Consider the following 11,771-nt stretch of genomic DNA (forward strand, 5'->3'; position numbering starts at 1 on the left):
TTGGAAAAATAAAGATAAACTTGGCATAAATAATAGGAAAATAGAGTGATCATGCAGATTTGAAAAAGAACCAAATAGTGTCTAAAAATTTTAAGCCTAATAACTAAAATGAAAAACTAAAATGGTGTTTGACTACAGATGTGAAACAAAGCTTAAGACGGAATCAGTAGGGGACTTCTGAAATGATGGTGGAGTAGGAGGATCCTGATCTCGTCTTGTCCCAGAAATACAATTAGATAACATCCACATCAGTGTAAATAACCCAGAAAATGACCAGAAGACTGACAGAACAGACTCCCCACAGATACATGTAGAGAAGAACCCAGGACAAAGAGGGCAGAGATGTGGTCAGGAGCTAAAATGACCCATGGGACGGACTGTCCAAAGCAGGGTGGGATGCCATGGATGCAGAGAGGATACAGGACCAGACCCCACACCAGGCACCCCAGTACGGGACTCCCATGGGAAAGAAAAATACCCATAACATCAGGCTTTGAAAACCAAAGGGACTAATAATCAATGAGGCTTAACAGCTAGAACTTTAAAAATCAGCAGACTTACCTCTGAGAGAGCCAAGGGGATCATCTGAGTCCCCAACCTTGAAGTGACAGCACAAAAAACAGCCCTACTGGGATACTGCATAGAAGCAACAGCTTGAAAAATGACTAGGGAATACAGGAGGGGCAGTCATTTACAAATCTCATAGCATGTGTTGGAAGGGCAGGGATCTTTGGTAGACTTCTCCAAGAATGAAAGAGACGGTGGTCACCATTTCTTTTCCCTACTCCCATCCCCCACTTACATACGCAGACACCTGAGGGAACCAGTACAGCATAAACACTTTCCACCTAGCTTGTAACAGAATGCTCCATCCACATGTTGTCCTGAGAAAACTCCCCCTCCATCCTAGCCTCACAGCAGGAGTTTTTCAAGGCAGCTGCAGGTCCCTTCTTGCAGTGAACCTTGTCAGTATTGTATGCCCTGCCCCCATATTCTGCAAACGTGCCTTCTTTGGCTCAGCCTTTCTCAGCAAGAGTCTTCGAGGAAGGACAGCTGCGGGCCTCCTCCCACAGTGGACCTGTGTGCCCTGCTTCCACAGTCTCCTGCACACCTGCCTCATCCAAAAGCCCTTGACAAGAATCCATTCAAGTGGTGCCACAAGCCTGGCAGTGTGCAAGCAACCTCAATGAGGGCTAGCAGCACTCAAAATGACTCCTGAGCTGGAGAGGGGGGAAGATAACCACACATCCTAGTCTGATTGTGGCCCCAACAGTGGGGGAGGGGGCATACGTCTGGTCTGGCTACAGCCCCTACCCCATCAACAGAAGTTTCTCAGGTTACAACAAACAGAAAGTGCCCAGGAATTTGGTGCTACTGAATCTCTGGCAAAAATGACTGAAGGCAAATGTGACTATGCTACAAGAGTAGGGAACATGCAGCACACATAGGAGAAACCCCCGAAGTACCAGGTTCTGGTGAACAGGGGACATTGCAGTGCAGGCACTCTTCATCATAAGGCCACTACTTTCAAGAGCAGAGATGTAGCTGACTCTCCTAACATAGAAACAGACACAAATACACAGTAGACAAAATGAGGAGACAGAGGAATATGTCCCAAATGAAAGAACAGGATAAAAATCACAGGAAGAGAGAAACACAATGGAGTAATAAGCCTGAGAGGGATCATTTAAAGTAATGATCTTAAAGATACTTACTGGACTTGTGAAAAGAGTAGGGGACTTCTGTGAGACCCTTAAAGAGATAAAACATAAAAAGGAACCAATCAGAGATGAGGAATTCAATAACTGAAATTAAAAACAGACTAGAGGGATCCCTGGGTGGCGCAGCGGTTTGGCGCCTGCCTTTGGCCCAGGGCGCGATCCTGGAGACCCGGGATCGAATCCCACATCGGGCTCCCGGTGCATGGAGCCTGCTTCTCCCTCTGCCTGTGTCTCTGCCTCTCTCTCTCTCTCTCTCTCTCTCTGTGTGTGACTATCATAAATAAATAAAAATTAAAAGAAAAACAGACTAGAGAGAATAATTAGCAAACTAGAGGAAGTAAAGGAATGAATCATCAACCTGAAGGACAGAGTATTAAAAAGCAATCAAGCTGAACAGGAAAGAAAAAAATAATAATGAATGAAAATGACCCAGCAATTGCACTGTTGGGGATTTACCCCAAAGATACAGATGCAATGAAATGCCGGGACACCTGCACCCCGATGTTTCTAGCAGCAATGTCCACAATAGCCAAACTGTGGAAGGAGCCTCGGTGTCCATCGAAAGATGAATGGATAAAGAAGATGTGGTCTATGTATACAATGGGATATTACTCAGCCATTAGAAATGACAAATACCTACCATTTGCTTCAACGTGGATGGAACTGGAGGGTATTATGCTGAGTGAAGTAAGTCAATTGGAGAAGGACAAACATTTTATGTTCTCATTCATTTGGGGAATATAAATAACAGTGAAAGGGAATGGAAGGGAAGGGAGAAGAAATGGGTGGGAAGTGTCAGAAAGGGAGACAGAGCATAGAGACTCCTAACTCTGGGAAATGAACTGGGGGTGGTGGAGGGGAAGGGGGGCGGGGGGTGGGGGTGAATGGGTGACGGGCACTGAGAGGGGCACTTGACGGGATGAGCACTGGGTGTTGTTCTGTGTGTTGGCAAATTGAACACCAATAAAAATGTATTATTAAAAAAAAAAAAAGAAAATGACTTAGGGAACTCACAATACCATCAATTGTAATAACTTTATAGGATCCCAGAAAGAGAAAAGAGAGAAAAGCAGGCAGAAATTTTATTTGAAGAAATAGCTGAAAACTTTCCAAATCTGGGGAAGGAAACAGAAATCTAGATCCAGAAAGCACAGAGTGTCTCCAGCAACAATCAACCCAAGGAGGTCCACACCAAAAACATAGTAACTAAAATGATAAAAAGTAGTGATAAAGAGAGAATTTTAAAAGCAGCAAGAGAAAAGAAAACATTTAGGTACAAGGGAAACCCCATAAGGCTATAGCTAATTTTTTGGCAGAAATTCTGCAGGCCAGAAGGGAGTTGCATGATGTATTCTGCAACAAGAAAACCTGCAGCCAAGAATGCTCTAACCACCAAGGCTATCATTCAGAATAACAAGGACATGTAAAGAGTTTCCCAGATAAACGGAAGTTAAAGTAATTCATGACCACTAAACCAGCCCACAAGAAATGTTAAAGGGAACTCTGAATGGAAAGAAAAGACCATAAGGAGGAGTAAGAAAAGTAAGAAGCAGAAAAGCAGTAAGATATCTATAAAAATAGATATCTATAAAAATCAGTCAAGAGAGTCACAAAGTAAAAGGATACAAAGTATGATATCATATACCTAAAACATAGGGCAGGGGGCATAAACAATGTATTTATACTCTAGCATTCATCAGCTTACATAGAGTATTATATGCATAAGATGTTATATATAAATGGTAACCACTAATCATAAACTGGTAATAGAGGAGTGCCTAGGTGGCTCAGTGGTTGAGCATTTGCCTTTGGCTTAGGTCATGGTCCTGGAGTCTTGGATCCAGTCCTCCATCAGACTCCCTGCAGGGAGCCTGCTTCTTGCTCTGCATCTTTCATGAATAAATAAATAAAATATTTTTTAAAAACTGGTAATAAATATGCAAAAAATAAAGAGAAAGGAATCTAAGTATATCATTAAGAAAGTCAGCAAACCATGAGAGAAGTAAGAGAAGAACTAAAGAACAACTATAAAACAAGTAACAAAATATCAATAAGTATATACCTAGCAATCATTACTTTGAATGTAAATGGGCTAAACACTCTGACCAACAGATTAAGAACAGATTAAGAAAAAAAGCAAGACCCAAATCCTGAGGAAGGTAGTGGTAAGGTAGGAGGACCTTAGGCTTGCTTTATCCCATAAATAGAACTAGATACTATCAAATCATCTTAAATATCCCAGAAATAGACCTAAAGAATGACAGAACAAACTCCACAATGAAAGGTAGAGAAAAGGACACATCAAAGAAGGTAGTAAATGTGGAGGTGTGTTTTAGGGGAGAAACAGATTCTGACTGCTGCAGAGGGGAGGGAGCCATGGTCACAGAGAAGGGTGAGAGAGAGAAAGAGAAGCACACAGGGGAATGCACAAGGAGAACATTTCCCCATAACTATTTGCCTGGAAAGTAAGGGAATATATTTCATGAGTTCTTGCAACCAGCAGGGTGCAAAGCCTAGAGTTTTAAAACTCAGCAGACTCAGCTAGGATAAAAGCCAGAGGGCACTGTGCTGCTCTTACACAGAAGGCAGGCAAACAACCTGAGGTACACAGCAGCATAGAAACAGATCTGAAGAGCACCTGTGGCACACAGTGGGATAATTTGCTCTTCTCAGAGTGGTTCCCTAACAGGCAGCACTCATAAACACAACTTTCTGGGTACAAAGGAGCCCACTGGTGTCATTTCCCTCTCCTCCCCCTCGGTACACAGAGTCACTGAAAGGAGGGGTACAATGGGCCTCTCCCCCAAAAGACTAGCATAAACCTTGGTCCACACCATGTGTCCCAACCAGAGAGTTTTGCAAGGCCTCAGTTCCAGTGGAAGTGATGACAGGTCACATTTCACAAGCAGACCAAAGCATAGTTCAAAGTCCCCACACTCAGGACAGAGACCAAATGCTACCCACAACAGGCAAGGAGAACCTCTGCAGAAGAGGTTCCTCTGCCCTGCCCTGAAGGATAGGGCAGCCAGAACACAAGAGCAGAGTACATGCAGCACATACTGGAGATACTTCTTGAAGCTCCAGGCCCTAGCAACTTTATGACCTTTTCTTCATAAGGCCATTACTTTCAGGAACAGGAGACATAAGGCTTTTCTAACACAGAAGTAGGTAGAAACTTAAGACAAAAAAAGACAGAGGAATTTATCCTAAATGAAAGAACAAGAAAAGGTCATGGCCAGATATGTAAGCTGAACAGATATAAGTAACATGCCTGATGGAGAATTTAAAGCATCAATCATCATATTCACTGGACTTAAGAAAAGAAGACTTCAGGGAGACCCTTACCACGGAGATAAAAGAGTTAATAAAGAATCAGAAATGAAGAGTGCAATAAACAGATTAGAAACACATCTGATACAATGAACAGGCTGGAAGAAGCAGAGGAATGAATGAATTGGACTTAAACAAAGTGGAGGAAAGCAACAAAGATGAAAAAAGAGAGAATTATGTAGAACAAGAATAGAGAGGGAACTCAGTGACTCCAAATGTAATAACATCCATATTATAGGAGTCCCAGAAGAAGAGAGAAAAGAGGGCAAAAAATTTATTTGAAGAAATAGCAGCTGAAAATGTCCCTAACCTGGGGAAAGAAACGGACATCCAGATCCAGGAGGTAAAGAGAACTCCTAACAAAATCAACAAAAATAAACCAGCACCAAAACATGTTGTAATTAAATTTGCAAAATCTAGTGACAAAGAAAAAGTCTTTAAAGCAGCAAAAGAAATCACTAATTTACAAGGGGAAATCCATAAGGGCTAGCTGGGGACTTTTCAACAGAAATTTTGTAGGCCAGAAGAGAGTGGCATGATATATTCAAAGTGATGAATGGGGAAAAATATGCAGCCAAGAATGCTCTACCCAGCAAGAATGGAAGGAGAGTTAAAGAGTTCCCAAAACAAAAATTAAAACCATTCATGACCACTAAAGCAGCCCTGCAAGAAATATTAAACAGAACTCTTCAAGTGGAAAGGAGAGACCAAAAGTGACAGTATGAGGACAGGAAACACTAAGGTAATAAAAATGAATATTTCTACAAAAAAATCAGTCACAGAACTCACACACACACACACACAAAGGATATAAAATACAATAACATACACATAAAATGTGGGGAGGAGAGAAGAATGCACTCAAACTTAAATGACCATCAATTTAATATACCACAAGAGGGGTTAGATAAACCTAATAGTAACCATATATCAAAAACTAGTAAAACATGTGAAGAAAAAAGGGAAAAATTCAAATGTATCACTAAAGAATAATCAGAAAAACATGAGAAGACAGAAAAGAATCAGAGAAAATCTCCAGAAACAACCACAAAACAAGTAGTAAAATGGCAATAAATACATATCTATCAATAATTACTTTGAATGTCAATAGACTGAAAGCTCCAGTCAAAAGACACAGGGTACCAGAACAGATAAAATGAATAAGGCCCATCCATATGCTACCTACAAGAGACTCATTTTAGACCTAGATTGAAAGTTGAGGGGATGGAGAAATATTTATCATGTAAATGGATGTCAAAGAAAGCCAGAATAGCAATATTCATATTGGACAAAGTAGACTTTAAAACAAAGACTGTCCAACGTTTGTGGTTTCCTGTCTTGTTAATTTTCCCCATTCTCACTGGTGTGAGGTGGGATCTCATTGTGGTTTTGATTTGTATTTCCCTGATGGCAAGTGATGCAGAGCATTTTCTCATGTGCTTGTTGGCCATGTCTAGGTCTTCCTCTGTGAGATTTCTGTTCATGTCTTTGCCCATTTCATGATTGGATTGTTTGTTTCTTTGCTTTGAGTTTAATAAGTTCTTTATAGATCTTGGAAACTAGCCCTTTATCTGATACGTCATTTGCAAATATCTACTCCCATTCTGTAGGTTGTCTTGAGTTTTGTTGACTGTATCCTTTGCTGTGCAAAGGCTTCGTATCTTGATGAAGTCCCAATAGTTCCTTTTTGCTTTTGTTTCTTTTGCCTTCGTGGATGTATCTTGCAAGAAGTTACTGTGGCCGAGTTCAAAAGGGGTGTTGCCTGTGTTCTCCTCTAGGATTTTGATGGAATCTTGGCTCACATTTAGATCTTTCATCCATTTTGAGTTTATCTTTGTGTATGGTGAAAGAGAGTGGTCTAGTTTCATCCTTCTGCATGTGGCTATCCAATTTTCCCAGCACCATTTATTGAAGAGATTGTCTTTCTTCCAGTGGATAGTCTTTCCTCCTTTATCGAATATTAGTTGACCATAAAGTTGAGGGTCCACTTCTGGATTCTCTATTCTGTTCCATTGATCTATGTGTCTGTTTTTGTGGCAGTACCACACTGTCTTGATGATCACAGCTTTGTAGTACAACCTGAAATCTGGCATTGTGATGCCCCCAGCTATGGTTTTCTTTTTTAAAATTCCCCTGGCTATTCGGGGTCTTTTCTGATTCCACACAAATCTTAAAATAATTTGTTCTAACTCTCTGAAGAAAGTCCATGGTATTTTGATAGGGATTGCATTAAACGTGTAAATTGCCCTGGGTAACATTGACATTGCTTCGACGTGGATGGAACTGGAGGGTATTATGCTGAGTGAAGTAAGTCAATCAGAGAAGGACAAACATTATATGGTCTCATTCATTTGGGGAATATAAATAATAGTGAAAGGGAATAGAGGGGAAGGGAGAAGACATGGGTAGGAAATATCAGAAAGGGAGACAGAACATGGAAGACTCCTAACTCTAGGAAATGAACTAGGGGTGGTGAAAGGGGAGGAGGGCGGGAGGTGGGGGTGACTGGGTGGTGGGCACTGAGGGGGGCACTTGACGGGATGAGCACTGGGTGTTATTCTGTATGTTGGCAAATTGAACACCAATAAAAATAAATTTATTATTAAAAAAAGACTATTCATTATTGTATAGTTCCTGATGTCAGCAAACAAGATTCTCTATGAATAAAGACTGAACCAATTCCACCATTAAAAATTATAATAATAAAAAATAAAACAAAGACTGTAACACTGTATAATAATAAAAGAAGGACACTATATAATAATAAAGGGGACAGTGCAATAAGAAGATATAAAAATTGTAAATATTTATGAACCGAACTTGGGAGCATGCAAACATGTATGTATGTTTTATACATACAAAAAGGAGCTAATTAATAATAGTACAGTAATTGTTGTGGTCTTTAATACTCCACTTACATCATTGTACAGATCATCTCAACAGAAAATCAACAAGGAAATAATGGCTTTGAATGGCACACTGGACCAGATGGACTAAACAGATATATTCAGAACACCCCACCCTATAACAACAGAATAGACAGTCTTTTTAAATGCACATGGAACACTCTCCAGAAGAGAATCACATATCAGGCCACAAAACAGGCCTCAACAGATACAAGACTGATGTCAAAGCATGCACTTTTTCTGACTACAATGCTATGAAACTAGAATTTAACAACACGAAAAATCTGGAAATATCACCAATATGTGGAGGTTAAACAGCATCCTACTAAACAATAATGGGTCAATCAGAAAATTAAAGATGACATTTTAGAAACACGTGGAAACAATTAAAAATGAAAACACAATGATCTACAACTTCTGGAATGCAGCACAAGCACTAATAAGAGAGAAGTATACAGCAATACATGCCTACTGCAAGAAGAAAAATCTCAAGCAACCTAACCTTATACCAAAAGGGGCTAGAAAAAGAACAAAGCCTAAAAGGAGTAGAAGGAAGGACATAATAAAAATTAGAGCAGAAATAAAGGATATAAAAACTAAACAACCAATAGATCAATGAAACCAAGAGCTGTTGTTTTTTTTTTTAAATAATAACATTGATAAACCTCTAGCCAAACTTATCAGAAAGAGGAAGGATCCAAATAAATAAAATCACAAATGAGGAGTAATCACCACCACCACCAGAGAAATACAAACAATAAGAGAATATTATGAAAAACTGCATGTCAACAAATTGCATGTAAATTACCAAAACTGAAATAGGAAGATTTAGAAAACTTGAACAGACTGATAACCATCAAAGAAATTGAACCAGTAATCAAACATTTCCCACAAATAAACGTCCTGGACCAGATAGCTTCACAGGCAAATTCTACCAAACATTGTTAAGAAGAGTTAGTGCCTATTCTTCTCAAACTATTCTAAACAATAGAAAAGGAAGGAAAACTTCCAAATTCATTTAATGAGGCTAGCATTACCCTGATACTGAAACCAGATAAAGATGCCACATGAAAAAAAAAGACAACTAGATACCAGTATCTCTGATGAACATAGATGTAAAATCCTCTACAAAATACCAGCAAATTAAATTCAACAATACAGTAAAAACGTCATTCACCACAATCAAATGGGATTTATTCCTGGATTGAAAGGGTGATTCAATATTTGCAAATCTATCAACATGAAACATCACATTAATAAAAGAAAGGATAAGAACCATATGATCCTTTCAATAGATTACGAGAAAGCATTTGACAAAGTACAATACCCATATGTAATAAAAACCCTCAATAAAGAAGGTGTAGAGGGAACATACCTTAATATAATAAAGGCCATATATGCAAAACAAACATCTAATATCATCCTCAATGGGAAGAAAATAGAGACCTGTGCCCCTTCAATCAGGAACAAAACAGTGATGTCCACTCTCACCACTTTTACTCAGCACAATACTGAAGTCCTAGCCATAGCAATCAGACAACAAAAAAGAAATAAGAGGCATCCAAATCAGCAATGAAGTAGTAAAACTTTCACTATCTGCAGATGACATGATATTATATACAGAAAACCCTAAGGACTCTTCCAATAAACTGCTAGAACTAATAAAAGAATTCAAGTAAGTCACAAGATACAAAATCAATATATAGAAATTTGTTGCATTATCATACACCAATGATGAAGCAGTGGAAGGGGAAATTAAGGAATCAATCCCATTTATAATTACACCAAAAATATGATACCTAAAATTAAACCTAAGCCAAAAGACCTGTACTCTGAAAACTAAAAACAATTTTTTAAAAGATTTTATTTATTTATTTATTCATGAAAGACAGAATGAGAGAGAGAGAGAGAGAGAGAGAAAGAGAGAGAGGCAGAGATACTCAGAGGGAGAAGCAGGCTCCATGCACGGAACCTGATGTGGGATTTGATCCCAGGTCTCCAGGATCACGCCTTGGGCTGAAGGCAGTGCTAAACTGCTGAGCCACCCAGGCTGCCCCCAAAAAATGTTCATAAAAGGAATTGATGATGACTTGAAAGGAAACGGAAAGATAGTCTATGTTCATGGACTGGAAGAACAAATATTATAACATCTATACTACCCAAAACAATCTACAGATTTAATGCAAAACCTATCAAAATACCACCAGCTTTTCACAGAGATAGAACAATCCTAAAATTTGTATGAAACAAAAAAACCCTGCACAGCCAAAACAACTTGAAAAAGAACAAACTGAAAGTGTCACAATCCTGGATTTCACGCTATACTACAAAGCTACAGTAATCAAAATGGAATGGTACTGGCCTAAAAATAGAAACATAGATCAATGCAACAGAATAAAGAGCCCAGAAAAAAATGATTATACACTCATTAATCTTTAACAAAAGAAGCAAGAATATGCAATGGGACAAAGTCTTTTCGACAAATGGTGGTGGGAAAACTGGAGAGCAATATGCAAAAGAATGAAACTGGACTACTCTCTCTCACCATACACAAAAATAACCTCAAAATGGATTAAGAACTGAATGTGAGATCTGAAGCCATAGAAATCCTAGAAGGGAGCATAGGCAGTGATCTGTCAGACATTGGCTATAACAACACTTTTCTAGAGTCTCCTCAAGCAAGGCAAAGAAAGGAAAAAATAAACTATTAGGACAACAACAAAATTAAAAGTTTCTGTGCAGGAAACAATCAATAAAACCGCAATCCAACCTGTGGAATGAGAGAAGATATTTGCAAATGAGATATCCAATAAAGGGTCAGTATGCAAAATATATAAAGAACTTATACAACAAACAAAAACCAAATAATCCAATTAAAAAATTGGCAGAAGAGGGACAGACCACTGGGCACAGGAAAGGGCAACAATGCTTCAAGATGTGCTGCCTGACTACACATTGGCCCAGGCTGCACTTGCAGCATTGGCCCAGGCTGCACTTGCAGGATATCCCCACTGGCCAGAGCCTCCACGGTATCACAGTGGCAATGACCTACAAATTCTTGAACATGTGGAACCCCTCATGGTCATGAAGTCAGTGACCACTGGGCACTCAGACCCTGCTGTGGTCTGAGCTCATCTGAAGCCTGGGCATAACCCTGAGCTACCTGTTCTAGGAACCTGTCACCATTGACTACATATTCAGGAAGGGCCCACTGAGCTCATACTTTGGGTGAAGGGGAGCATGCACTGCACCACTATCCATCTGGAGAGGAATGCTGAGTTGCCTGTAACCTTTGTAAGGTTGTCTGCACCATCCAGGCCATCACCACTGAGGCTAAACCTACTGCCAATGCAGCTGCCGGACCACCCACTATGACATCAACATGACCAAGTACACCTACTGTAGCTTCTACCAGGTGGCCTGCCCCATGGACACCATCACCAAGGGCCCCAACTTTTAGTTCCCCATGGAGACACACAGGAGCTGCTGTACAACAGAAGGAGTTGCTCAGCAATGAGACAAGTGGAAGGCTAAGATCTCCAGCCAAAATCCATGCTGACACCCTCTACCGCTGATGCCCTCTGCACTGCTGGCCTGCATCCCCTGTGGCCCAATAAAAAAATCTTTGCCCTCCAAAAAAATGGGAAGAAGACATGAACAGACCTCTCTCCAACATACAGAGTGTCCAAGAGACACTAAAAAAGATGCTCAACATCACTCATCATCAAGGAAATGCAAATAAAGCCACAATGAGCTATCACCTCATATCTGTCAGAATGGCTAAAATCATAAAACACTAGAAATATCAAGTGTT

General features: G+C 39.8%; 1 pseudogene; it reads left to right on the plus strand.

Moving 5' to 3' along the window:
- The first annotated feature begins 10,882 nt into the window (after positions 1–10,882).
- Positions 10,883–11,474, plus strand: LOC140595577 (NADH dehydrogenase [ubiquinone] iron-sulfur protein 8, mitochondrial pseudogene; annotated as a pseudogene).
- Positions 11,475–11,771: the final 297 nt, after the last annotated feature.

Source organism: Vulpes vulpes, chromosome 15 (genome assembly GCF_048418805.1).
Source record: "Vulpes vulpes isolate BD-2025 chromosome 15, VulVul3, whole genome shotgun sequence".
Taxonomy (NCBI): domain Eukaryota; kingdom Metazoa; phylum Chordata; class Mammalia; order Carnivora; family Canidae; genus Vulpes; species Vulpes vulpes.